This window comes from Electrona antarctica, assembly GCF_951216825.1.
Source record: "Electrona antarctica genome assembly, contig: scaffold_78, whole genome shotgun sequence".
NCBI lineage: Eukaryota > Metazoa > Chordata > Actinopteri > Myctophiformes > Myctophidae > Electrona > Electrona antarctica.
Genome location: NW_027637964.1, coordinates 61575 through 66894, shown reverse-complemented (window position 1 = coordinate 66894; position 5320 = coordinate 61575). Strand labels below are relative to the sequence as shown.

The 5320-nt window shown below is 40.2% G+C and overlaps 1 long non-coding RNA gene across 1 annotated transcript; it reads left to right on the top strand.

Moving 5' to 3' along the window:
• Positions 1-891: 891 nt before the first annotated feature.
• LOC306918502 lies at positions 892-5117 on the top strand. The gene is made up of 3 exons (XR_013789344.1): positions 892-972; positions 3344-3436; positions 4980-5117. It is a non-coding gene; the product is annotated as an uncharacterized lncRNA (long non-coding RNA).
• The last annotated feature ends 203 nt before the right edge of the window (positions 5118-5320 follow it).

The following is a 5320-nucleotide window of genomic DNA, read 5'->3' as shown; positions in this document are numbered from 1 at the left end:
AAGGTGTGCAGGACGATGGTGAGACCAGCTATGTTACAGAATGAAAGGGAAGGTGTGCAGGACGATGGTGAGACCAGCTATGTTACAGAATGAAAGGGAAGGTGTGCAGGACGATGGTGAGACCAGCTATGTTACAGACAGCTATCTTGTATGGTTCATTGGTTTTTAGACCAGTGTTTATTTCGTCGACTAAAACTAAGATGGAAAATGTTCGTCGACTACCTTTTTCCACTGACGAAACCTAAATGGAAACTAAATGAAAACTAAGCTATGATGACTAAAACTAAGAGTAAATATATTGACAATTTTGTCAACAAATAAAAACTAGACAAATGTTAGGAATGGACTAGTGGACAAGAGACCCAGTATAAGTCATTTTACGCTTGGTTGTATGCTGAAAATAGCAAAAGATTTCAGAAAGTGTAAAATCAGCCATTACGATTTACGATGGCATCAAGGCCCGCCAAAATACATTTTAGTCGACTAAATCAATTGTAGATCTAGTCGACTAAAACTAGACTAACACTAAAACATTCCAGGTGACTAAAATGTGATTAAAACTATTCACTGAGGAGAAGGCAGGAAACCGAGTTGGAGGTAGCAGAGACTAAAATGTTGAGGTTCTCTCTTGGAGTAACAAAGATGGATAGGATTGGGAACTACTAGTACATCAGAGGGACAGTGCATGTTAGATGTTTTGGAGATAAAGCCAGAGAGGCCAGACTGAGATGGTTTACTTTGGACATGTACAGAGGAGGGACAGTGAGTATATCAGTAGAAGGATGCTGAGGTTGGAACTTCCAGGCAGGAGACCTAGAGGAAGACCAAAGAGAATGTATGGATATAGTGAATGTGATGTCTGTACTGTACAATCTCATTTCATGTGTTTGTAGGACCACAGCATTGAGTCCCGTAGAGAAGAGGCCTCATTGTCTTCCTTGGGAAAAGACGGAGCAGTTGATCGACTACAAGGTAAAGAAAATGTACCTCTATTCTCGCTAAAAGGCCTAGCCCAGAGGTCCTCAACTAGAAATGCTGAAGGTCCACTAATCATCTTTGAAAAAGACTAAGGTCCGGTCGCTGCGGACCACGCAGCGGAGAGCTGTTTAGTACAGTCAAACCAAGGCAAGCTTATACAAATCGGATCCCCTCCTAACCAACCAATACTGTATGAAAATAAAATGTTTCACAAATATTCCCCTCCAAAAGAAATCACAGCAAATGAGAGGTATTGTGTTGAGGCACAAAGAACACTTTTATTTTGTCAAGTTGTGCCTGCTAAAAGGACCACTTCACCACGTTTCAACCTATCGTCATATAATAGGTCCTCACTAATAATCATGAAAAAATGGCGCAATTTTTTCCTACTATCTGTGTCTCATAGGAGGGCTGTGGGCAGTTCAGAAACCGTCCTCCAGTGACATCATCGATGGGGAATACAAGCTAATAGAAACTGCAGGCTTTCTAGTCCTGAAAAGTTGCAATGCGAAAATGGAAGCCATCGTTCTCACGATAATAAAAATCTAAACATTTTTGTAAAAAAAAACTTATTTAAAAAAAAGAATCTGCCTAATGATGATGTCACTGAAGGACGGTTTCTAAACTGCCCACAGCCCTCCTATGAGACACAGACTGAGTAGAAAAAAATCGTGCCATTTTATCATGATTATTAGTGAGGTTGTGGTAGTGGTCCTTTAATAATAAGAGAAATTGTTCTTATTGTTGTTAATAATTTAACAACAATCTGAGCTGTCTGAAGTGAGTGGTACTGTACTGTACTGTACTGTACTGTACTGTACTGTACTGTACTGTACTGTACTGTACTGTACTGTACTGTACTGTACTGTACTGTACTGTACTGTACTGTACTGTACAAGCCCTGCTCCCTGGCCTGTGTGTGTCTGTGTATTAGGCTGTGCAACAGTGACACTTGGTGGTGAACAAACGCTATTTTCGTGCTCGGACACAGGGAGGGACAGTGTTGTACCCGAACGCGTTCAAAGAACGATCGTTCACGAACACGTTCATATTTTCTAAACATGTTGTTCATCACCTCATTATGTACATTGTACAACATTATTTAATTTTTCTGCATCAGAATGGCTTCTTGTGCTTACCCTATAATCTGAACGTACTTTATCATCGCTTTATCATCAGTCATAAGACCAGGCGTCACTGTTGCATGCATATTTAACACTCTGAGCAAATCATGGTTTTACTGTGTACAGTACACAGTATAAAGCGTGTACCCGTTTGCAAATCTACCTTTCTTAGTGCTTGGCTGGCATATGAAAACGATATGTTTATACATGTTAGCAGTAGTGGAAATTATACTAGTAGTATGCTACTGCATGCTTTACTCCACTTGAATTCAGTACTGTACTTCTACTTCACACCTGGAGGAAAATATTCAACTTTTTACTATTGTTATTACAATTACAAACTAATTCATGTTTCTTTGGGAAGTCAGCCCCCATAGCCTTTTAGGTATTTGTATACTACTGTACATATAGTCCTATACTCGCATATAGGCTCGCATCCAGTTCAAAACCCTGGTGTTAGCCTATAGGGCAGTGAAAGGAACAGCTCCTTCCTACCTCCGGGCTATGGTCGATGCCTACACCCCTGCCCGACCACTTCGGTCTGCCACCTCGGGGCGACTGATTGCCTCGTCACTCAAGGGTCCTTCTGGCCGATCCACACGGTCACGACTCTTTTCTGTTCTGGCCCCACAGTGGTGGAATGAACTCCCCACTGATGTTAGGACAGCAGAGTCACTGCCCATATTTCGCCGCAGGTTGAAAACCCACCTCTTCAGGAAACACTACCCTTCCTCTCTGCCTGACCTACTTGTTGTTAACTAGTTGTACGAACGCTTGTTTTCTATTGTTGTATTGTTTATTGGATCTTGTTTAGTCGATACACTTAATTGTTTTAGCTCATGCTCATTTGATTTAGCTATTTTGTCTCATCTGTTTAAGGAAATAGGTAGCTGATATATTGCACTTTTACCTTAGCGCTAGGTATACTCTTGGTTGCTTGTTTTTGCAGAAAATGCACTAAAGACTTCTGGTGATTAGTAGTTTTTGTTCCCTACCTATGTTGAATACACTTATTGTAAGTCGCTTTGGATAAAAGCGTCTGCTAAATGACTGTAATGTAATGTAATGTAATATACAAATGTGTGCTATGTATCACTGGCACTGCTTTACTGTGGCATTACTGTACTAGTTGTAATAATCCCATTCCTTGAGCAACACTTGAATCAGTTGCACACATTTGCCAGAAATAGAATATATAAATGTATTGTAATGCATTTGTGTTTTCTTGTATTTACTGACAGGAGGGGTGGAGCACTTCATGTCCATCCATCATTGATGTTGAAAGACCCTAAGGCACTTATGATGTCTTTGTGAGGAACAGTGTTGTGGACTGGGTGAGTAGTAATTGTAATTAAAGTATTATGGCCTGACCTGAGTTTACACCTTTAGCGAAACTCTGTAGTGTACTACGGAAAACAGAATATTTGTTTATGTACATTGATCACACCCTACCAAGTACCAACTGTCATTAAGACATGTGAATCCCTTGACTCCTTCAAAACCGCTCTCAAAGGGCACGGCTGCAATTCGAAACGGGTAAATGGTGCATTTATATAGTGCCTTTATCCAAGGCGCTTTACATAGATTGTGCATTACATTCACCCATTCACACACACATTCATACACCGATGGCGGCAGAAACCATACAAGGCACCAAGCCATAGCACTTTATATTGTGTGTGTGTGTGTGTGTGTGTGTGTGTGTGTGTGTGTGTGTGTGTGTGTGTGTGTGTGTGTGTGTGTGTGTGTGTGTGTGTGTGTGTGTGTGTGTGTGTGTGACCACTCAATCACCCGCATGCAGACACACACACGGAAGGAAGACAATGCAGGGCAATACCAACACTAAAATACATAATGACCCTATAGGGTCATAACAGTTATGTATTCCATGCTTTTTGTTCAAATGTGCTGACATCATCACATTGTGATGACTGCTATGGCCATTTTTAGCCCAAGAACTGTTTTTTTTTTGGCAAAACTAATGCTTGGAATGGATTCAGCATCATGAAAACCTGTTTACATCGCATGCTACTTAAAGCATGATGAAATTTTGTTTTTTCCCCCCTTTGTTAATGGTAGGGTCACATATTGCTTATTACATGCTGGGGACGGTGGACCCATACTCAACATTTCTTTTTTTTGTCAAATAGGTTTTTATTGAGAACAGATTATAAATTGTTGTATTTCTAACATAAAACTTTGGTGTACTCAACATGCCTGGGTTCACATTCTGGCAAGGGCCCAAATTAGAGCTGGCATACTTGGTCTGCATATTGAGACAGGTAGATATGTAGGCACGGTTGAGGAGGATAGATTATGTAGTCTGTGTGATCTAAAGGAAAGTGAAATGCATTTTGTTTTTTATTGTCCATTCTACAACTCAAATTAGGGCGAGACTTCTTAATAAGATGGATCCAAATCATAAATTGATATGGTTGGAGGACTTTGAGAAACTGAAACGCCTATTTCAAAAGTACACCTTTTCATTTGCCTCATTCCTTGAAAAGGCCTGGTCAATGAGGAGAGCCATTTACATGGCCTTGTTTTATTTGTTTTAATTTTGTTCAAATACTGTACAAATATGTATTCATGTATTTAATAATGCATTATGGAATATGAACAGGAAGGACTGTAATGTCAGTTGTTTTTTAACGTACCGGTACTTTGTTAAATGTGTCATAATCCCATATGGGATGAGCCCAACTTCCAAGTGGCATGACACGAAAATAAATGTCATTCATATAGTATGATGATGGTATGCTCATAGTGCAGCATGACACGCTATAAGCTTGCATATCTGCTATCCGATATAAGAAATGTGACTGTATTACACTGATGCTTTCCTGTTCTTAACAAATGTGTCTTTGTATTTTTCAGGCCGTCCAGATACGATATGGAGGAGTCCACAGACTTGCAGCTGTACATTTATGGCCACTACACCATTACATACAGCCATGCCCATGGACATTAACCAGACTGCTAACATGGATTCACTCACATGTTGCTCCACGCTACCTTTGAGTGAATCCACGTATCAGTCTGATACATGCCTAGACTCCTGGCTTCACTGGAACTCCATCTCCATGCGCGGCCTGGGAGCAGATGTGTCTATTATTCACCAACTCACTCACCAAGTCATTGTGAATTATATGGTTTTACAGCTAAATTAGGAAACAACTTCAAACAAATACTGTAAAATAAGGTACTATTTCACTATT